Raw genomic sequence first — 24,685 nt, forward strand, 5'->3', positions numbered from 1 at the left:
CCTATCCTTTGCATGAGGCAAGAGCATCAGCTATTGTGTGTGTGTGTGTATGTTAAAATTATTTTGAATCTAGAATAGTCATAGTTATAAATATGAATTTATTTTTGATTTTGCAATGAAAATATATGTTATAAGATTGTTATCTGTTATTTTTTCTTGTCTTTGTCATCGTTTTTTTTCTTTCCAGGAAAGGTCATTATTTTTGGTTTGCAGTCTTACACACTGAGTTAGGGTTTGGGAGAAGGGCACTCTCACCAGCTCTTCTCTTGAACTAATTGCAGAATTATTTTTAAAAGTATGCATATATTAAATTGGAAAGCAGTAGGAGAAGAAAAGGAAGAAAGTTCAGAGAAATATTTCCTTAGAGATTGTTGTGCAAAGATCAAACAATTAAAAGGTCCTCTTTGAGGTTTTCATTTAGAATCCTTGAACCAGTGTTCATCTCACTGCTTCAAGGTGTTATAAACTCTAGCTCATTAGCTTAGGGATCTAGAAAGGGAGGCAATTTGCTAAGTAATCTGGTTCACTCCCCCAATTTAACTGATGACCGATCTGAGGTTGTCCTTCTAGAACAGCTCAATGTCAATGTATTAGTCAGCCAAAGGGGTGCTGATGCAAAACACCAGAAATCTGCTGGGCATTATAAAGAGTATTTATTCGGGGTAGGAGCTTACAGTTACCAGGCCATAAAGCATAAGTTACTTCCCTCACCAAAGTCTATTTCCACATATTGGAGTGTTGGAGTCGACGGACCTGAGGGTATCAGAATGAAAGATAAAGAAAGATTGGGTTCAGGGGATCTGCGAGCATTGAAGCCTCAAGCTCATCAGACAAGTTTATTAATCTCAGGGGCTTCTTTATATACCCCAAGCAATTGTGAGAATCAGCAACTATTCTAGCTAACTATTCCCATTACCTCATTCTAAATAACACAGTGCACAGTGGATAAGATAGTTACTAAAGCTCATAATGTTCTATTATATTATTGAAACAAATATACTCATTAATCTTGTTGCCCAGGTTACTTGAAATATCAAGTCTGGGTTCTGCTGGAATGTTATGTTTCCCAGAGAGATTAGCCACCTGCACGTATATCTTTAGGGACAGCATGACCCAGTGGTCAGAAAGTAACTTGCTTCCATGGAAACAACATGCTTTTGTTGCCCACATTGGAGAAAGATGACTGCTAACATCTATGAGGGTTCAGGCTTCCTGGGTTCCTCTGGGCTCAGCTCCTCTGTTTCCTCAGCTGTAGACTATGAAGCTCTCTAGGCTTTGCCTCTCTCCACAATGTCAGCTGTAGACTATCAGGCAAACAGCTCTGTCTCTTTCCCCTGGGCTCCAGCTTAAGACTTCAGCATCAAACTCCAACATCAAAAGGCCAACATCTGAAACCCAGAACTCTGTCCTTTGCTATGCCTTTTATCTGTGAGTCCCCGCCCCTTGGGGCCTAATGACATGGCCCAATTAAAGCCCTAATCATAACTCAATCAGGCCCGGGTACAGATCAGATTACAAACATAATCCAATGTCTATTTTTAGAATTCATAACCATATCAAACTGCTGCAGTCAAGCAAAAGACTTTTTTACTACCAGTCTTCTGAATGTACCTAGCAGTTGCCTTCCCTCCTCCTGCCTTGCTCTTCTATGCTCTCAGGTCTGCAATAGTTTGGGAAGCGTGTAGTGGCAAAAAAGACCATCAACAAGAGAAAAGACGTGGAAAGCCAGCTGTGGCAATGTCAGTGGAGCAGATGTGTCCTCTAAAATCTTCCTTGTTTGTTGACACAAATTCACAAGCAACATTTATAAACTTCTACCAGCTAGAAAAGGCTCATTATTTTTTATAGCAGTTTTATTGAGGTATAATTCACCTACCAAACAAGTCACCCATTTAATACAGTAGTTTTTAGTATAATTCGTAGGGTTGTACAACCGTCACCCTAAGTCATCTTTAGAACATTTTCATCTCCCCCAAAAGAAAACATGCATTTGTCTTTTAACAAGAATTTAACTCATGGAGTATGATCTTTTTTAGTTGTAAATTATCACAGAGTACTTTGAAATGGTTTATTCTTTAGTAATAATAGTGAGGAAAGTATTAAATTAAAAGTTCTTATTCCACTTTGCTCACATAGGTGCTTCATAAGGTGCCTCTAATAGTTAATATGTTAGTGACATTCAGTTTATAGTTTTTCAGAACTGAATGGAGTTTTCTGATTTCACAGTTTTGTTGTTGTTGTCTTTTAAAAGATTTATTTATGTGCTCACTTCGGCAGCACATAAACTAAAATTGGAATGATACAGAGATGATTAGCATGGCCCCTGCACAAGGATGACACGCAAATTCGTGAAGCGTTCCATATTTTTAAATGGATTGATAGAGAGATGGATAGATAGGCGGATTGGTAGATAGATGGATCAATAGAATGATATGGCAAATATCACAAAATGTGCAAATTGGATATCTGGGGGTGGAGAGTAGGGGTTTGTTGTAGTTGTCTGTATGGGGTATATATTATTTTTGTAACTGTCCTGTAAGTTTGAAAAGATTTCAAAATAAAACTTTTTTTTAAGTTTGAAAAAAATTGAAAGATTTATTTATTTCTCTCCCCGCCACTCCCCCCAGTCGTCTGCTCTCTGTGTGCATTCACTGCGTGTTATTCTTTGACTGCTTCTATCCTTATCAGCGGCACCAGGAATCTGTTTCTTTTCGTTGTGTCATCTTGCTGTGTCATCTCTTCGTGTGTGTGGTGCCATTCCTGGTCAGGCTGCACTTTCTTTGGCGCTGGGCGTCTCTCCATACTGGGCAAACTCCTTGCGCGTGGGGTTCCCCTATGTGGGGGACACCCCTGCGTGGCAGGGCACTCCTTGCATGCATCAGCACTGCACATGGGTCAGCTCCACATGGGTCAAGGAGGCCCGGGGTTTGAACCGCGGACCTCCCATGTGGTAGACGGATGCCCTAACCACTGGGCCAAGTTTACTTCCCAGATTCCACACTTTAAGTGGAATGTGTTTCAAGATGAGACTTGGGATTTCTGGTGGAAATGTTGCTCTTTGTCAAATTTATCATATACTCTTGAGTGGTTTCAAAAAGAGAAAATCATCTTATTGGCATACTGTTATACTTAATTTATGCTGCATAATAAATAAATGACAATGGGTGACTGGAGCCTAGGGAGAGAGTGGGATAGCCCAATATGTTTGCAAACGAGTAACTATAGATATGTTCAGCTATTATTATGCTTAAAAGGAATTGATGGCAAACAGAAGATCTTGGTTATCCTATCAATTTGCAGTTTCTGAAACTATTTTTCAAAATATTGATTCACTTCCCAGATGCCACGTCTCTCCTGACAATCCAAACTTATTGCAGGCAATAGTAAATACACCTGGTATGCAAGGGAAAATATTCACATTTCAAGCCAGTTTAGAAGGAGTCTCCAAGACATTCAAGGGGGGCCAGATGGTGTGCAGACCATGATACAAGGTTTATGATTAGTTTGGCTAAAGCAGCTGGTCTCTGTGGTGAAAATACTGTCATGGCAGAAAATTCTCCTTTTTCCTCAGTGCAGCTGGGCTCATCCAGGGAAAGCTTTTCTCAGGCAAACGGTCTCTCTCCAATGAGTGTTTGCAATGTCTGTTGTACTTAGAGACGTTAAACCAGCTCAATAGACCCAAGTTGACAAACACACACATGTGCATGTGTGCGCTCCAGAAAAACACATTACCCAATGTTAATTTTTTTCATGTGTAGGATGGCTGAATTGCCTTTTCGTAATTAAAGTTTTCACCTCCAAATAGTCCTGTATTCCCCTGCATCAGAAACAGCGGATGAGTCTTTTCAGGAAAAAAAAAATGGCTCTCTTCCAAAAGAGAAAGTGAACTTCTGTTGAATTCCTGGGTTCAACAGGATTGCAAAGGGGGATTATTTCTGCCAGCTTTGGTCATTTAACAGCTACAATTCTCCTCTACTCTGTTATCTCAAATTTCCCTCAAATCTGAAATGAGAATCCTGCCTGGTGAATGAAGTAGGGAGAGGGAGAGCGGGAGGGAGGGGGAGGGGAAGGGGAGGGAGGCGGAGGAGAACTTTCACTCTATTTGGATAAAAGTAATTTAACATGCAATGAACTCTTCTGCCTTTTGCCTTTAAAGTGTTCTTTTTGCATTCCCATCATAATTATTGTAGATTAGTCCATAGATTTTGCAAAGAATTTTTTGTCATCGTAAAATGTTGGGATTTTATTTTGCAGCCAGAGGAATATTTATCTGAACAGATACATGAGTGTTTCTGTAAAGAATGGGTCCATTTTACTTTATCAGCAACTAAGGGGAAGGTTAATGGCTATGATGCATCTCTTCTGTTGTGTGTGAAACATGGAGTGTCTGCACCCTTGAGATTTATTATGGTGTGGAAGACAAAGCATGTGCTATTCCAGGCCTTCTTTCAACAGCAGAGTGTAAACTTGGGCCTCAAATTATCTGTCAAAAAAGAAGTTAAAATAACGTTAGGGAAAACCTAGACTTTTGCACTTTTCCATACCTTCCTGTCACTAGCTCAGGAATTTAGCTTGTGTGATTAATGACCACTGTTACTTGTGAGATTTCCAAGTCCCCACAGGCATAATGAACTTGACTCTTCAGCCACGTAGATGGAAACAGGCTGTTAGAACCCCACAGAACAACATGTTCATAATTATGAACCTGCTGCAGTTGGGAAGAGGGAAAAGGAAAACTCTCACAATGTTACATAGACACACCTGAAAATCTCTACCCATCATTCTCCTGGTGCCTGGGCAATCTCTCTCTCTCTCTCACTCACACACACACACAGAGTATGATCTCTATTTTTTTGATATCCCCTATCGCAGCCTGATTCTCCTTACACTTTCCTTTCATTTTTGATTCCTATTACACCAGTTCATCAGGCTTACTTATTTCCTTTGTCCTAATATCTTGTGGATTTGTCTTTTTTCTCTTTTCTGTTTTTGCCACCTCTTGTTATGTTATTCCAGTCTCTAAGTTATTTTAGACTGGGCTCTCCACCATTTCTAAGCAATGTAATCTCTTACCGTACATTTTTTATTTTAACGTGAGTGGATTCTTTTCTTGGCCCTTTTATATTCTGACCCCATCCTTTATATCCTTTCTTAAGCTCAATCTCTATTTCTTTCATGTTGCATTTTAAAATGCATCTTCTAGGGAATCCAATCTGACTCAACTGGTAGAGCTTCTGCCTACCATATGGAGGACCTGGGTTCAATCTCTGGGGCCTCCTGGTTAAAAAGAAGAGAAAGCATGCCCGTGTGGCAAGCCAGTGCCCCTCACAAGTGAGTCATGCAGCACGATGATGACGCATGAAAAGAGAGACTGGGGAGAGTCAAGGTGAAGCGCAGCAGAAATCAGGATCTTAGGTGGCACAGTTGACAGGAACCTCTCCCCATCAGAGGTTTCCAGGATAAAATCCTGGTGAATCCTAGAGGAGAGAAAATGAGAAGAGACGAAAACACCAAAACAGACAGCAATAACAGCAGGGCAGGCGGAGGGGAAGGGAAAGGGAGGGGAAATAAATAAGTACATCTTCAAAAAAAATAAAATAAAATGCATCTTCTTCCATAATCATCACCATAGCAGCCTCACCTGGTACTAGTATTCTCACCATTTTGTGTGTGACAAAGGGAGAGAGAACATTCTGTCAAAGTGCTTACAAAGTATTCCTGTTTTATATCAATCCTATAATATATATCTTCCATTCCTCATTATAACTCCTAGCTCACTTCTATTCTTTCTAAGGGCAGTTGCACTGCTCTCTACATACACAGCTGTTATTTAACATTGCCTGGACAAATGTAATTCAAACCAGACCAGTTGACAACCTTGAGGACTTGAGGAACCACAAATTCCAAACTTCCAGCCATGCCACAGCAGTCTCCAGCTCCTCCAGAGTACCTCTAGATATTAAAGCCCTTCTAAAGCATTGGAAAATTTAGAAATTCTCTGTTTACAACAAGAAGATTTTAGAAATTAATCTGTTGGTTATTACCAATGCCTGAAAACTGTTCCCTGATTACAGGATAGAACATTTTCCTGTCTCTCTACATATGATATCATCAGGTGGGGGGAAGTTCATTCCCCCTACTCTTCCAATGTTTGAGTATATGCTTAGTGTCATTTCCATTATGGAATGTTCTTTTTTTTTCCTGTTCTTTTTTTTAAATTTATTTTTTTAATGTTACATTAAAAAAATATGAGGTCCCCATATATCCCCCACCCTCCTCTCCCCACTCCTCCCATAACGACAACCTCCTCCATCATCATGGGACATTCACTGCACTTGGTGAATACATCTCTGAGCACTGCTGCACCTCATGGTCAATGGTCCACATTATAGTTTACACTCTCCCCCAGTCCAACCAGTGGGCCACGAGAGGACATACCAGGTCCAGTAACTGTCCCTAGAGTACCACCCAGGAGAACTCCAAGTCCTGAAAAAGCCCCCACATCACATCTCTTCTTCCCACTCCCCACCCTCAGCAGCTGCCATGATCACTTTCTCCACATCAATGCTACATTTACTTCCATTACTAATCACAATAATTTCAGAATAGAATATCAGTAAGTCCACTCTAATCCATACTCTATTCCTCCATTTTGTGGGCCCTACGATGGTTATGTCCACTCCACCTCTATATCAACAGGGTGCTTAGATTCTACTTGGATGATGGATGCAATTCTCCTGCTCTAAGTTGTAGGCACTCTTGGCTCCCTGGTGTGGTGGTTGACCTTCTTCACCTCCAAGTTATCTCTCTGGGGTAAGTCCAATAAACCAGAGGGTAGGAGTTGCAAGTCTGTTGAGGCTCAGGGCCTGGCTATCACATCAACAGTCCAGAGATTCAGGTCCCCTGAGTATACACTGAACCCCAGTGCCAACCACAGGTCCGGTAAAAGTGACAGGAGAGGCTTGTGAACAAAGATCACATCTGAGATCAGCTCCATCACACAGAAACACAAACTCCAAAGTAGGGCCAACTGACATGGCACTGAACTCCATCTGCCATGACGATAGAACCTGTGGGTCTCTGTAGCCCTCAGAAGAACCAATGCCTGGGGTTGTATCTACTTTAGCTGTCTCTGGAACTCTGCTGAGGTGTCCATAAGGGCGGGCCCTCTGATGACCTCCTGGGGTCTTTTTTTCGAGACTCATAGCCATATAAACTCATTTGTCCTTTCCATTTCCCCTTTTATTCAGGGTCAAAAAGCCTTTTTAACTCCTGATACTACATGTAGGCTGAGATATTCTGCTCGTCTGAGTTGACCCTTTTATTCAAGGTTGTTTTCTATTTACATCATCAGCTGGTATTTGGTAGTAATCCCATGGTGCTAGGGAGGCTCATCCCCAGGAATCATGTCCCACACTGGGAGGAAGGCAGTGCATTTATATGCTGAGTCTGGCTTCGAGACTGGCCACGTTTGAGCAACATGGAGGCTCTCAGGAGGTAACTGTTAGGCACCCTGCAGCTCAAGGCCTAGTTCTTATCTCAGGCACACAGGCTCACAAGCATAGTCATTAGCATCAAGGGCTCATTGTTGGACCATCCTTCCTTTTTTGTCTTTGCCGTTGCACTTGGAGGATTTTTGCTGTTCCATTAGGGAATGTGATAGAGGTCTCCTGATTAGGAACTCAGCACTCCCTCAGTTGTCATTTTTAACTGTAACCACTATGAAATTATCCAAACATTTTTATGTACCCTGTATATATGCCCTGGAGGACTCCCTCCCAACCATGTGTCCCCTGTCAATAACATCCCATACCAGTATTCTTCCCCTGCCATTGTTGAACCTCTCTGTGATTCAAAACTTCTTTGAAAATGAAGCCCAATATATTGCTAGGTTCCTTTAATAGTAAAATGGAATATAGTGATGGGTTTAAAGGTTAGATATAGAATACATACTAATTTAGAAAAACTAAAGTAAAAATAAATTGTGGTATCAAAAAATTAAAATAGCTTTGTTTTTGATGTTTTGCCTTCCATCACTGCAATAAATCTTGCCCTGTATGTACATTGACAAGGCAACTTCTTCCCTCTCTTCCTCAGTGTCTACATCCTTTCTTTTTCCTTTTTTTTTTAATTATTAAGCTTGTCTTCACAAAAGTTTTAGCTCACAGTTATTCATATATGCAATATACGGTACTCCCAAATATCCATCATAAGTCACTTTGTCCCTTCCCCAGCAATAATCTTTTTACATGTTCATACTATTTTTACTGCAACTGATGTACAGATATTGAGACAATAGCTTTCAAACAATGTTACACTTGGGTTTACATTATGGTTTATATTTTAGACTATACAATTTTCTAAATTTTTAGTTATCTTATGTTTAACATTATAATTTACATATGTTCTTTTGATCAGAAAAAGTATTAGGTGGCACCGCTGAGAGAGGCACAGCCTGTGGAAGCTTATATGAGTTTTCATAATCACATTCTCTGTTTGTGTCTTGGAAGTTTAAAGTTGCTATTCTTTCTCTCTTGTTCCTACTTGTATTAGTCAGGGTTCTCTAGGGAAACAGAATTGACAGTAGATATTTGTAAATATGAGATTTTATAAAATTGTCCCATTTGCCCGTGGGGATGCATGAGTCCAAATTCCTTTAAGCAGTCTGTAAAGCTGGGAACTCCGATGAAAAGTCCTCTATGCATTCCCTAGGAGATACTGGCTGTCTGAGGCAGAGATGGGAACTTTCTCTCTGAATGCTGAAATCACTTCTCCTTTTAAGGCCTTCAACTGATTGAATGAGCCCACACACATTCCTGATTGCAATCTTCTCATTTGATTGTAGATGTAATCAGCCAGAGATGCAATCAACTCACTGATGATTAAAGTCCATGAAATGTCCTTGCTATACAGTTAGCCCAGTGCTTCCTTGACCAAACACCTGGGCACCATTACCTGGCCAAGGTGACCTATTAGCTTAACCATCACAGTACCCTAGAAGCTCCTAAGAGGCTTGACAGTAATGATGCTAACCTTCTTCTTCGCCATCTCTCTTAGATTCTCTTCCACTGCATTCTAAGTGCCTTTACCAGAGGTTCTTTCTCTTGTTTATCTTTGGCGCCTATAATACAGTTACCTGTGTGCCACATACTTGACAGGTGTTCAATAAGTGTTTTCTGAATGGAAATGAACCTTTTTTTTAATAGATTTATTTTATTTATTCTCCCCCCTGTTGTCAGCTCTCTTGTATCCTTTTGCTATATGTTCTTCTGTGTCAGCTTGCATTCTTGGCAGCACTGGGAACCTGTGTCTCTTCTTGTTGCGTCATGTTGATGCATCAGCTCTCCTTGTGTGTGGGGCCACTCCTGGGCATGTTGAACTTCTTTCACTTGGGACGGCTCTCCTTGTGGGGTGCACTACTTGCGCGTGGGGCTCCCCTACTTAGGGGACACTCTTGCATCTCATGGCACTCCTTGAGTGCAGCATGTTGGCCAGCTCACCACACGGGCCAGAAGGCGCTGGGTTTGAACACTGGACCGCCGATATGGTAGATGGACACTCTATCGGTTGACCTACATCTGCTTCTCATGAATCATTTTAGAGAACTAAAAGTTTAGAGAACTTTTTTATACTACAAAAAATATTTTCTATCCTAATTTCCCCCAGCATTGTTACAACACTCACACTACATCATTCTGTTCCCTTAGGCTAGAGAAGGTTCAGGAACATAACTGCTGAAGTACTTATATCATCTTCTGAGCTTGTCTTAAAGACTGATTGTTTCACTCTCATGGAACACAGTTATCCCTTGGGTAGTTATTCCTTCTTTTCCAAGTCTGTCATCCGTAGGGGACCATGAATTTTTTTCAAAAAGGAAACAGTCTCTCAGTATCCTAGGGCCTAGCATGGTGGTTGATGAATAGTCATCTCTGAGGTCATTTTGAAGAGGTTGTTCTCCATCCTCTTTTTAGTTTGTCTTTGCCTCCCCATAGGTTCTCTGCATCCCATTGCCATTGTCTCTTGGCCTCTTCCACTTTGCCTTTCTTTCCACTCCTCTCATGTGCGATGCATATATCCATGTTCATTTATCTGGGGAAGATTTCTCCTTAAGGGCAGTGTCATGAATGGCATTATATACATTACATGCTCTAGAAAATAAAGAATAACACATTCCAGAATAATTCAGTACATTTCCTTGTAATCCAAAGAGTCTTTTGGAAGATACTACTTACAATCACAATTTTTCAGTTTTCTCTGGTACCTAAGACACTCCCACTTGAAAAGAGAAAAAAGTAGACTACTGGAAGACAAGAGCTTCAAAGGCCCTTAGGGAGATGACTTGGTACATAAATTAGGTATGTAAAAACTGGGTAATTATATCATGGTCTCACAAGTCGGCATTGTTAGAGTGAGGTTGATAGAGCCCAAGCCTTCCAGCATAATATTTTTTCGTATTTCACATAATATATTTATATTTTACATAATATATTTAGTTCATGATTGTGCAGTCCATACAGTGTTTTTCCTTTTGTGTCTGGCTTGCTTCACTCAACATCATGTCCTCTAAGCTCATCTGTATTGTCATATGCTTCATGACTTCTTTTCTACTCACTGCTGTATAAGATTTCATTGTGTATATACACCACAATTTGTTTATGCATTCCTCAGTTAATGGACACCTATATTATTTCCAACTCTTGGTTATTGTAAAAACGTTCCAGCATAATTTTAAGAAGACCATATATTGGTTTTGGTGATGCATGCCTCTATTCACATTGATTCTGTCTTTAATTGTGTAGATTGTCACTGGGGAAAAAATGTATGTTTCTTATTGTTGAGATAAACGACTACTTCTTGGTACTTTTATTTTTTACATTTAAATAAGATCTTAGTGGACTTGAATTTATAATTACTTAGAAAATAAATACATTTTTTGAAGATTTGACCTTTTAAAAGTTCATATAAAAGGCAAGAAACTTAGATGAATTGATGAAAAATGAGCAAAGATTTTCAAATTTACATTAATGCTTTCTTTGATCATGAGATAATAAAAGAGTACATTTTGCAGCATTTTTGTTCATGTTACAAGCTCAATATGTTTTAAAAGTCAAATGTAGAATCCATAATAAATTGTGATAAACTCCCACAATGGAGAACTATTTGGCAGGAAAATTACAGATCTACAACTATATGCTACGAAATATGGCTGAAGCTTATAAACATAATATACAAAAGTTAGACCCAAAGGGATAACTATTGTATGATTCCATTTATGTGAACTTTTAGATTTCAGATCTATGCTGCTGGAAATCAGGATTGTAATTACTGATGGGGAGAAGTGGGGGGGGTCATGATTACTGGGGGAAGTTGAAGGGATCTTCTAGGTCCTGGTAATCTCCTATTTTTTGACCTGGTTGATTTTTACACAGTTGTTTTCACTTTGGGATAATTCATTAAGCAGCATACTAAGGACCTGTGCATTTTTTTATGTAAGTTATAGTTCATCAACTATAATTTTTTAAATTGGGGAATATTTGAATTTTTCAGGTTGTCATATTTCTTTATTTAGAAATTTGTGGGTAACAATTCCTGACAAATTAGAATAAGATGATAGTTTTCAATTGAAATGTCTAGAAAAAACTCTGTCAGCCAAAGATGAGGTATAGTTCGGGATGGAAAGCTGGTCAATAGTACCAGAAAGATCAGATTACTGACAGTGATATTTTTCCTGGTGACAGCACCATTAGGAAAAAAAATTTAAAAACTTAAGCTTTTCTTGCACATCACCCAATATTTATTTGGAAATTAAGACGTCCATCCAATTTATATGTGTCTGAGTAACACATAATCACATACACACACTCGTTATATTTAAAATCTCATAGAGTAAAGCATTAATTGTCATACTAACTGTACAGGTACAGTGTGCAAGGAAATAATTTAGCCACTGGACATAAAAGGAAAAAACTTGACCTTGCTATGAAGGATAATAATTATCAATGTAATATAGCTTCATTGTTATAGGAGAGAGTGGGAAGAGAATAGGCTTATACTTAGAGATCATATTTACACAGGACTTCTGGTATAGAAAACAGAGCATACCATGGCATGGGTGGGGTAGCTAATAAGGAATTAATGTTTGAAATATACTGGGTTCCTATTTGGGATGGTGGAAAATTTTTGGTCATGGATGGTGGTGATGGCAGCATAATGCTGTGAACATAATTAGCAAAATATTTATCTGAGATATATTTCTGAATGTGGTTAAAAGGGAAACTGTTAGGTTGTACACATGATAATAGAATATAACTTTTAATGAAACCCATGAAACTGCACTTCAGCAACAGTGACTCTTAAGTACAAACTTGTACTCTAGTTAATAGTACAGTTTTAAAAATGTGCTCTCATCAGTTGTAAAAAATGTAGTTTACCAGTGCAAGGTGTTGATAGTAGGTTGGTGTATGGGGGAATCTTGTATTTTATGCATGATTGTTCTGTAAACCCACACCTTCCTAATAAAATTAGAAGAGTATTCAAAGCGAAAAAGGAGGTGAGGGAAGGCATTCCAGCATGGAGTACACTGCGTGTAGGGAGGTTTGAAATAGCACAGATCTTGCTATGTATTACAAGTCCAGTGGGTATGTGAGTGTGGCCCTATAGGTGGGAAGTGATCTTGGGATTGTATCATGAGCTTTGCCTAATTTGCTGGTGTTTGAACTTTATTTACTCAGGGTGAGGCAGATCCTAAGTGGTTTTAATCATAGACGAGACATCAAGAAGGGAGTCCATGCAAGCAGAAAATCCTTTCAAGTTTCTACATTTTTGGAATGATCTGGCTATATTTGAGCGATATTTAAGGAATCAAATTGGTGGAAATTTTATTTTTATAGGATATGGATGAATGGTGACAGGGACACAATGAGGGAGATTTCTGAGTTTCTGTTTTCCAAGAATTAGTATATGGTATATCATATAATGGGAAATGCTTTTAAAGGGGTCCAGGTTACTTTGGAATTTTACTTAATATATTTGTATGAGGTCAAATATAGATCAGAACTTAAGCAATTCTATTAAATTCCACAGCATCAGTACATGTTATTTTGTCCAGTTAATTGAAAAGGAAAATATAGTTGACAGTAAGTTGATTACTTATATGTTGATGTCACTGTCTTTTGGATCATAGATTTCACAGTACTTATTCAATTGGGAAATAGGGGAAAAACAAAACTTCATGTGATAAAAAAGTCCCTGTATTTAGGCACATAAAGATTAGTTGTTTTACTAAATGCATATAAGTAATACACATTTGAAAATGTTTATGCATATATTATTAAACACTTTGGAATATGTCTTTTAAATGATAGCAAATCTTAGAAATGAAAGTACTCTATAGAAAAAGTAGTTTCCTATGTGTATTCCAATAAAGTAGAAAGATAAAAAATCTGCTTGTGGATATTGTGAAAATATTTAAAATTAGCCAAAGCAGGTAAAGGAATTCACATGTAAAATATACTTGATATTCGATACTGAATTTATTTGGAAAAAAGCAATTTTCTTTGCAGTGAACATGTTAGTGTATGTAAAGTGGTCCTCCTCTTGTCAAAATGAACATCAATAGAATATAAGTTATCTTTGCATAATTGGTTTAAACAATGGAAGGTTTCATTGAGGGAAGAAATAACCCATGATGCATTTATAAGAAACAGACCTGATTTTAGTTAATATCTTCGGGGAAATTCCTTAAAAATGTTGTAAGATACTACACAATAAACATAAAGAGAAAATTCCTATTCCTATTATGACTATTGCTTGTGAGAGTGACATATAGTTGTTTTGACCTATTGAAACATCAAAGTGTCCCAAATATGGTTGTTCATTGGGTCCCATTCGACTTGTGAACTTGGCTAAGGGCATAGCAAATAAAGCTATTTTTATTGTATGAATTGCGAATTAATATGATTTGTCTGAATTCAATTGTTTGAACTCTTTACTTTAATATGGGTAAAACCAACTTAAAATTATAAATAACAGGAGGTTAAGAAATCTGGTAGGGGAAGCAGCCATGGCTTAACTGATAGAGCGTTCACCTACCATATGGAGGGTCCAGGGTTCGATACCCAGGGCCTCCTGACCCATGTGTGAGCTCTCCCATGCGCAGTGCTACCACTTGCAAGGAGTGCTGTGCCATACAAGGGTGTCTCCCACATAGGGGTGTCCCACACGCAAGGAGTGCACCCTGCAAGGAGAGCCGCCCCATACGAAAAAAGCACAGCTGACCCAGGAGTGGCACTGCACACATGAAGAGCTGATGCAGCAAGATGATGCAACAACAACGAAAAAGTGACACAGTTTCCCAGTGCCTCATGACAAGAATGCAAGCCAACACAAGAACACACAGCACATGAATACAGAGAGCAGAAAATGGGGGGGAAGGGTAGAGAAATAAATAAATAAAATAAAATGAATAAAAAAAAAGTTATGTCTTAAAAAAAAATCTGGTAGCCTAAACATTTTAGAAATAATTAGGTGAAAATGAAGCATTTAATCACATGATCTGTGTAATTATTCACTAATATTTTACCTGCCTGTATTGATACTATAGTAAAAATTTCACCCATATTTGCTAATGTTAAGTTATATTTTTAAACAAATGTGATAAAACACCAGAGTGATTATTTGCTCTACATACATGCATATATACACATGTGTATATATACTGTATCCCCTAAAGGGAAGCTAAATATGTACTGAATAAATTAGTATATAAGATATGAGATTGGTATTTGGTACTTTCCCCTTTCATTTGAAAATTTAGCAAATCAAATAGGGGCAAGAGTTTGTATAGTTTACTTCAAAACCTTGAAAATTGAGTTTTAAAAATCATGTTTTATCATTTCCTTTAAAAAAAGTATAATTTGCATGTTCCCAATTCCATAAAAGTGATTGGAGAAAGAAATTCTATAACTCTATAGACTTTTCATTATAGATATAGACTGGTAAAAATCAGCAGTCTTTCTTGTAGCAGCAAGAAAAATGTTTGTACATTATTCTAGTAGCTGCTAGTTTTAAAACCAAATGCTTGGGATAAAAAATGACTTCCTTTTCCATGTTTGGATTTGTCTATTTGAGAATAAAGAGATGTCTTAATGTTTTAAAAAGCTAACTAAAATCTATATGAGAAAATCACAGTGAAATTCCAATTACCCTTTTAGAATGCTTCTTAATCATCAAACTTCTTCTTCTACTTCTAAATGCATATACCCCCATCACTTACCCTCAGTCATATGTTTTGACATTAGCTTCTCAGTAAATATAATTTACTGGAATAAAATCTTGTAAGTGCACTCTAATTTAACAAATTAATTTTCTCCAATATGCCCTTCTAATTAAATTTTACTTATAAAAAAGGAAGATTAAAGCCATGTTTTATTTATAAACTCCAAGGCAGTATGCTGAATATCTTCACTTTATCCCACCAGATCCACTATCTTCCCCATGATGCTGCAGGGAAGAGATCCAATATGGTTACCCAATATGCTACAAGGAAGAGAGCCTGTAAGGAGTGTGCCAGAGTGCTCCCTGTCCTCTGTCCTTCCAGCTGGGTTTGCCCATGAGGAACATACGGTGGAGGTCAGAGAGAGCTAGTGGAGCACTTTTGGGGTGTTTATTACCCTGGCTCCATTTCTGCAAGGTGGTTCTTGAGGTAGACTTGTGATCAAAGACCACACAACTCCTAGTATACAACCCTTTCTACCTAGCTCTACATTTATTTCTGGGTTTTGGTAACTGGTTCATCCCTTTGCTTTTTCTTGACTGCATTTGCATGTGTGTGTGTGTGTGTGTGTGTGTGTGTGTAATGCAGTAGTATTATATTGCGTTACATTAATCATATATCATATCACATCACATCACATCATATCATAATCTCTTCAAATTTCCCAATATGAGTATGATGTTTGTTTTCTGGAAAGAGGAAAATACCTTGAATCTACTTTCTCTTCCTGTCTTTGAAAATCTTACAGTGACAGTTGGGGTCTCAGTTCTGAATACACTGAAACTTTAAATTTTTATCATGTACATTTTTATAAAATGTCCATACCCATTCATTGTTCTCTCTCTGTGTATATATTAACCCTTCTTAAAGTAGTTTATTAAGAGACCATTCATTTTGATGTTTAATAAGAAATTTTATGTAGGTTGCTTCAAAGTTTGGAATTTTTCCCTACATGTTATAATTATATGTATTTTACTAAAGAATTATGCTTGTCGTGTAAAATTCCATTTAGGTAATGTTTTGTGAATTAGATTCAACATTGGTGAATTGTACATTCCTTGACAGAATCAAGATCAATGACAAATTTTCTAATAGAATAAAGAATATGGATGGTGGAAAGAAATGATTATTAAAGGATTGATGATTTCGATTTTCCTATGACTGAGAGACAGAATTAGCTGAATTTTTCTCAGTTATCATAATTATGTTTGCTTTATATGTGAAAAATTATAGGAGACATTAGAATTTCAGAATGGTTGAACAGTTTATTATCTGAACACTTATAGTATGTGAAGTTGGTGCTGAGTATTGTTTTCTATTAAGGAATAATATCAATATGTTAAAAAATTAAAATGTAACATCACAGTTAAGGTTTTATTCAAAAATTCATTTTTGGAGGCATGGCTTTGTGCTGTTGCCAAATGAGGAGATGAGCAAATCTGCTCCCACATAAAAGTAATGATAAATCTGGGCATAATTGATGTGAACAACCATTTCAGTGCTTTAGAAACTGACCAAAGGCAAACATTAATCTGAAGTATAGGTCATACCTTTGTAGTATAAATTACATGTATCCAGTCATACCGAGATGGAGGGATGGGGGTAATCACATTGTGGTTAAAAGCTGAAACTCTAGTTTCGTAGTGCCAGGTTAAAATCCTGGCTTTGCCACTCTTGAGCTTTGTGACAATGGGCATCTTATTTATCCCCTCTTTCCCTTGGTTCCCTCATTCATAAAATGGACTCAATTTTAATAGATACCCTTATAGAGTAGTTGTAGGTGTTAATATGGTGTAATATATATTAACTACTTAGAATAGTACCAGGCACATAGTAAGCACTCAATAAATTAGTTCTTTTTGATGCAATTCACCTCTTCTTAATCTATTGCACTGGGAGCTGGTAGAAAAAAATCTACCTTTAAATTATTTGGAATCATCAATTCATGTCATAGTTCCTATAAAATGAACACCACCGTATATAATGTACATTGTAGAGAGAAGGGATGCTTCTGTCTAACTAAGTGCACGTACAACCCATGTGGAATAACTGCTGTTGAGAATATAAAAGAGTACAACCACATTGGTAAGCCATTTGGCAGTTTCTTTAAAAGTTAAAGTACACCTATCATATGACATAGATATTCTTTTCCTAGATATTAACCCATGAAAAAGGAAATGACCAGAGTAGCTTTATTTTAATGGCCCCAAACTGGAACTGACCTAGTGATGTGTGAACAGGTGAATTTATTGTGGGGGATGGGGGCAGGTTGTTTAGCCATACAATGGAGTACAACTCAGCAACAAAACGGAATGTACTATTGTTAGCCACAACCACATGGATGAATCTGAAAATAATCACGCTGAAAAAAAGCCAGACAAAAAGTTAGTAATGCTGTATGATTCCATTCATATGAAATTGTAGGAAATACAAATTATAGTGACATAAAACAGATCAGTGGTTGACTGAAGACAGTGGAAGAGGGCTGGGGTGGGATGGCTTATAAAGGGGGTTGAGGAAACTTCTGGGAGTGATGGACATATTCCTTCTTTTGATTGTGGTGATATCGTCAAGGGTGTGTGTGTATGTGTGTGTGTATTCATGTGTATATTTACTCAAACTTATCAAATTGTAAATTTTAAATACATATGACCATTATAATTATAAAAGTCACTTGTAACTCAATACATATCATCATAGACTAAATTAATATAGAAATTTAGATTTTTCTTTCATTGTTGTAGTAACTGTTTTTAATAGAGAAATCAATAGAAGTTTTCTCACTAAATTCTAATTTTCAGTTTAGGAGCATTATGAAATGATGTCCTACAACCTGTAAGAGATTATTACTATACATGATGAATTAGAAATTAGAAAGACCTATATTTTATATTACATTATTCCAGTTGTGTGTGGGTGTGTCTTTAATATACAGGTTTCAGCAAGCTCACTGCGTTGAAGTATACATGTATACACTCTCCCAAACACTTAATACACATCCTCGCTGCATTTCTTTCAGGGGACAATTTGTGAAAGAGTTCTCTGAAAGTGATTTCATTGGCTGTGATTTTATGTATCGTGATCGAGTCATACAATTTTAATTCATGGATATAATCCCAGGGGGTTTATTTCAGTGGATGGAAGGCATTTATATACACTCCTTGTAACAAGCCATCTCTTATTTATCAATTTTCAGGTAAAACTGGTTCATAAAATATACGACCTTTGCTCGGATATTTTCACAGAATTCTAAATATTCTATATTGTAGCTCCCAATCAGTGAAGTTAACAGGAATGTAATGCTTTCTCATCATGTTAGGTCATCTATGCAAAATAGGCTACATTTTTTCCTAAAAGAGAATTACTCTGAAAGTTCTGATGCTTAGATATTTAAATGCCATGATTATGCTGTAATGAATATTTAAAGCTTTGGAGTCAGACATAGTTGATGCTAATGCCAATCAAATCTTGGATGACCAAAGAAACTCTACTTTCATGAATAACTAATCTTTCTCCCCATGAGTTTTCTGAATAGTCTAAGGATTCATGTGGGAATAGGGAAAAGCTGTTTGAATGACATTTCATCTAAAAAGTGGAGCAACCGCAGGAACAGCTGTAGTCTATTAGAGTTTGCTTGACCTGTTCAGAAGGCTTTGTGAGATTTGAACTCTAAAGAAAATGCTTTGTTTGATTCCAAACTATAACTAACAGTGTTAGAATATCTGAAGTCTTTATTATTCTCTGGATGTACATATTGGTCACCCAATATGAATTCTAAAAGGATTTAATGGATGCTATTTTAACTATATAATAGGAATAATGTCCTTTTATAGATAAGCCTCCCAGTCTTCAAAGTTTGTTATTACATAGTAGCTTTGGCTCTGTTTAATTTGATGCTGACCCTATTAGTCTGTTTAAAATATTTTATAAATATTTCAGTGAATAGTTTAAATTCTTTTAAAAATTTGAATTACTTCATAGAGTTATTATCCTGATGGTGGATGACATGGATTTTTCACTTAAAGGGTGTAGTATTAGGAGAAAATGTCTCCAGAAGATAATTAGAGGTGAGTACTAAGAAGTATCTTATACTAGATTTAAATCTCTACTGATACCAAAGGACTTTTCCTCTGTTTGGGGAGTATTCCTGTGGTTTCAAGATTGAGCATTTGCCAGTGTATTTGTAAGGCTTCTCAAACCCATCCCAAAAAGAAAGGACAAGATGTATTATCTTCAGAAAGGAGCTCATCTTGCAAACTAAAGCCAGGTGTATCACAAGCCTAATGAAAAATACATCTGCTGTTCTGAGAAGAAAACATAGTCAAGGTAATAGTTGTTACTAATACCAAGCAAAAAAGCCTGTTCTTTTCTCCTGATGTGCCCTTAAAGTCAATTCCTGAGACACAGGGGTTTAAAAGACAGAAAACATTTATTTTATTGCACAAACAAAGGAACAGAGTTGGCCTAATGGCCCCACACTGACTCCCCTATCTGCTGACCTTCTAATTGTTGATGATATCGGAGTCCTATGAATAATTGGGGTTCCTTCATTAAGAAGCACCAAGGGGCCTTAGTAGGATGTGGGAGGACCCCAAACCAGGCTGAGTCACCAAGTTACAATTATTATCAAAGATCGAGTTCAGGGACAGAGTAGAGGTCAGTCACAGGGTTTTCACTACGGATGTTAAACAGGAGGGTGGAGTGGTTGTCATCATAATAGTAAGCATACAAAGTGTGAGCCTAATCTATAAATTTGGGTAATTTCAAATTTAGAATTAGCATCACTAAGGTAATCATATACATCGTTGGTGCTAAGTCTATCATCATAAACAGGGGTGAAACCACTCTTGCTTGCTTCAGTAATTTCAAGGATTAAACTTTAGCTATTTTATAATGTCAAGGCATGTGTATAATGATTTAGTAATCATAATTATGTTTAAAGTCTTAACCTTTAGTTACATTACTGTGTAAATGAAGACACTGAAACAAAATCAATAAATTGTGTAGGTTATACTTCTTTTCTAGTTTGTACTCTCACTTCCCCAGAAACTTTATACGTCTTTCATTAAAATTTATTAAATACTTACTAAACCCATAGTTTGTTTTCCATGGGAAAAATATACAAATATTTGTAAAACGGTCCTGTATTTACCAAGAAATATACTCCTTAGTGGGTAGAGAATGTGGTCATTAGACATGTACACAACTGATAATGATCCATAGTCAATTTTGATAAGTGCTGTTCATTTATTACCATTCATCAGTGCAGTAAATTTTTGCAGCCTACCTTCATTGTTTGGAAGATCAAAATGTCTAAAGCATGGTCCTTCGTCTCAAAGAACTCAGTCTAACATGAGATGTAAACCAATAAATTATAGAGTAATAAAGTATATACTAGAAGTTTCACAAGGAATGTAGAGGCAGAGGAATCTCATTCTCTTTGTGATAAGGTGGCACATTTTTGAGAGACTCCTTGAGGCTTTGTCTATGATATAGGGTATATATGCAAATAAAACAGTATAAGACAGGAAAATTTAATATATGAAGTGTTATTCCTGTATAGTTCCTCTTTAAAGGAAACATATGTAGACATTTAGCCTAATGGGAACACATGGGTAAAAGCATCATATATAAGTGTATTAATATATATCTTCTCAAAAGTCATCTACGTATATTACTCTGGAACAGCTTTTATATGCCCTTCAAAATGATTAAAAATTAAGCATCTATTTTACATTGTATTTTTAGGCAACCTGAGAAGTTTTATAGATGTGTTCATACAGAAACAGGAACAAAATATACATATTAAATGATTGGTCATTACAGCATTCAAATACATCAAGTACCATGGCGATTTCAAGCCAGGTATTTAACTATATGTATAATGTGTGTGTATGCGTGTGTTAATTTACCATAAGTATAGTAACTCTATAATGCAGTCCAAAATTTAAACAGATATTATATAATTCACTGTGACATTTTGAAAATGTTTTTACACAGAGTAATACACTTACATATGTATACATACACTGATATGTGTGCATTTCCAACAGGTGTCTGAAAGTTATATATTTCCTAGAGCATATAGTCATTGTCCAGGAACTGATGGTGACTTGTTAATAAAAATGCTAAAATATTATGCCTTATCTCTTTTTATAATTAGAATCTAACCAACATCTTACTTTTTCTTTTATTCTAAACATCCAAATTGAATGGTTAGGACACTTCACCATAACCTCTGACCAATGACATGATTCAGTAAGAATCAATTAGAAGTAAAAAGAATAATGAAAAATGACAATTATCATTTTTCAGTCATATATTTTAAGATGAGAGAAAACATGGAAAAAACATTCTGAATGGGTGGTGAATCAATAACATGCATTGTCTCATGCTTCAGTGAATCTGTAGTTAATTCTTCGAGTCTCTTAAGTCCATGTGGATTTGTGTGCTCACAGTTGTGTCCATTGACCTAGAGTAATGTGGAGTCTTTACCTGCTTATAGCAAATGCCTGCCTCTCAAATACCTTTAATCATCTGCATATCACCATATAAAAACAGGTTTAGGTGAATCAAAGAAGAGTTCTCTCTTTAGCATTTAAGAACTAAACATTACCATAGCAACAAGGGACATTCATTTATGATGTTTTAATAACACTGCTTTGCTTCCATTGCAATGGAAGTTTACCTATGCAAGCTTGAAGGCATTGTTAGGATTTTCTAGAATGTCAAACTAGTCATGGTACATGTTGCAGTGAAGGAATCTCAAATTTTTGCAGGGGAAAAGAAATCTTTAAGTCTTAATTAAAAAACCAAACTTTCAAAGAGATTCTCATTCCCTTTGTTAGGGATAATAATACTACATACATATAATGGGCATTGTTGGACCCTTGAAGAAATGTAGTATTCATAGAATGTTGCAGCTTTTCTGATACAATATTATTTGGAAGATCTATACTTATCTTCATGTCAATGATGGTCGGTATACGGCATATTTTAATAAATAGCTGACATGATTTAAGAGATATATTAGACCCCTTTCTCTATCATTGCAAAGTTAGTAATTTCCCTTGACCTTTACTATATCCCATTTTCTCCATTCAAAATTCTTTGAATCTACATGTTTATATCATTGATTACATGCCTATAACAGAATCCTTGTTTGTGAGACCATGGAAATTAGTGACTCTGACATTCACCTAATGGTGATTATCAGTATAATTTCTCCCATTATCCATCTCTGATTCATGATCATTTACTCTTGAACTGAAGTTTTCTAATCAAAGGAAATCCATGCTTTGCTAATTTCCAAATTTTCACTCTCATTTTTTATTCTTTTCTTCTAGCATTTGATCTGCCTTGATATTTCATTTTTTCATACACCAGACATTTGTCTCTTATTATTCCCAAATCATGTTAAAGGTCATTCTATTAACCATTCATCAATTGGTTTATATATTAATTAATCCATCAGTTCATTGGTGCATTCATTCATTCACTGAAAAATACATGATGAAAGGTTACCACATTCAGGATATCTGCAGTGAACTTGGAAATAGAAATGATTGTGGAAGTTGTGTTATCTTGAAAACCTCCCAGTATAGTAAGGACAAAAGATGTTGAGGCACATAATTATAAAATAATGTGACAAATGCAGTAATGTACATCTGCATGGGATGTTCTGGAACAGTTCAGGAAGAGTAATTGACTCTGCCTTGGATATGGGGACAAGGTTATTGAGTTATCATAAACTGAGTCCTAAAAGACAGGTGAAAGTTTGCCAGGTGACAAAAGCATTCTAAGATGAAGGGACTGAGTAAAGGCAAAGCAGAGGAAAGCAACATTATACATTCAGGGAACTATATGAAATTCAGTGTTGCCAAAGCTTAAAGTAAGAGGCATGTGATGCCAAGAGAAACTCTGAAGCATTAGGCAAGGGTCAAATCATGAAGTGACTTTTAACTCATGTTCAAGAACTTGGACTTCATCTGTAGGTGATTGGCAGCCACTGTTGGGTTTTAAGCAGATAAATAAACTGGTCACATTTGTGGTTTTCATAATCTCTCTACAGGCCATATGTCAGAGGGATGTGTGGAGATCATCAAAGTAGTCTAGATAAGCAGGGATGGAGACAAGGCTTTGGACTCTAGAAGAAATAAGATTAAAGCAGGAATTAATAAGCAAAAGGCAGTGGTGGGCGGTGTTGACTTCAGTTTTATAGTGTTTGAGGTCTATGTAACATTCATTTATACTTGAAGTGGTGTTTGGCCTACTCTGTAAATATAAATTTGCTGGAATTCATCTTATAGGTTCAATGGACTCCCAAATTTTTCTACATCCATATATTCCAGAAATATAACACATCTTGGGAAACGGACTTTGGCCCAGTGGTTGGGGCGTCCGTCTACCACATGGGAGGTCCGCGGTTCAAGCCCCGGGCCTCCTTGACCCGTGTGGAGCTGGCCCATGCGCAGTGCTGATGCGCACAAGGAGTGCCCTGCCACACAGGGGTGTCCCCCGCGTAGGGGAGCCCCACGCGCAAGGAGTGCACCCATAAGGAGAGCCGCCCAGCGCGAAGGAGGGAGCAGCCTGCTGAGGAATGGCGCCGCCCACACTTCCTGTGCGGCTGACGACAACAGAAGCGGACAAAGAAACAAGACGCAGCAAATGGACACAGAGAACAGAAAACCGGGGGAGGGGAATTAAATAAATAAATAAAAATAAATCTTTAAAAAAAAAAAGAAATATAACACATCTCATTAGTAAAATTCCTCTTCTCATGCATTGACTCTGATTACAGGAGTGAGGTATATGAGAATCTACCATGTAGAGACTTGTAGTTCAAAAGGCCACCTTAATAGATATGTTGATGTGTTCCATTAGGAATTCTTTTCCATGTTTCTCTTCAACTCCATTGGAAATTTTCAAGATAGGTGATGCCTAAAACCTTGAGGTTAGGTATGATCATGTAGTTCTTTATGTCAAATGAGAATATTTAAGGTGTCAAAGAAAGAAGAACACAACAAAAAATAAAGAATGCAGGACAGCTGTAGGAAGGATTCCTGACAAGTAATAGTTTTTAACTGAATATTTAGTAAGTGAATGAATGAATAAATGAATGAGTGTGTTCTTAAGGAAATCAATGGAAAAATTCCACTAAAGTTAGACTAATCATCTATTTCAAAATCAAGAGAAAACTCTGTAAGATATAAACTGAAATGTGTCCATTGGATTAGGTGATTAGTAGAGCTTTGGTAGCCTCAGTAGGTTAAATTTCAGGGATAGCTGATGAAATAAGAGAGGAGTGGAAGGTAGTGAGTTTGGATACTCTCCGGAGAAATGTGTATGATAAAGGAGATTGAGAACAATGGAAGGTTTTTGAGGAGAGAAGAAAGGTTTAATACTTTTTTC

General features: G+C 37.0%; 1 protein-coding gene and 1 non-coding gene across 2 annotated transcripts in view; both read left to right on the forward strand.

The window, feature by feature from the left end:
* The window catches only part of IL1RAPL1 (interleukin 1 receptor accessory protein like 1), a 1,419,608-nt gene that overhangs the window by 441,174 nt on the left and 953,749 nt on the right, over positions 1–24,685 (forward strand). The window lies entirely within an intron of this gene.
* LOC111765401 (U6 spliceosomal RNA) lies at positions 2,262–2,368 on the forward strand. Its single transcript, XR_002797759.1, has one exon. It is a non-coding gene; the product is annotated as a U6 spliceosomal RNA (small nuclear RNA).

Source organism: Dasypus novemcinctus, chromosome X (genome assembly GCF_030445035.2).
Source record: "Dasypus novemcinctus isolate mDasNov1 chromosome X, mDasNov1.1.hap2, whole genome shotgun sequence".
NCBI classification, from domain to species: domain Eukaryota; kingdom Metazoa; phylum Chordata; class Mammalia; order Cingulata; family Dasypodidae; genus Dasypus; species Dasypus novemcinctus.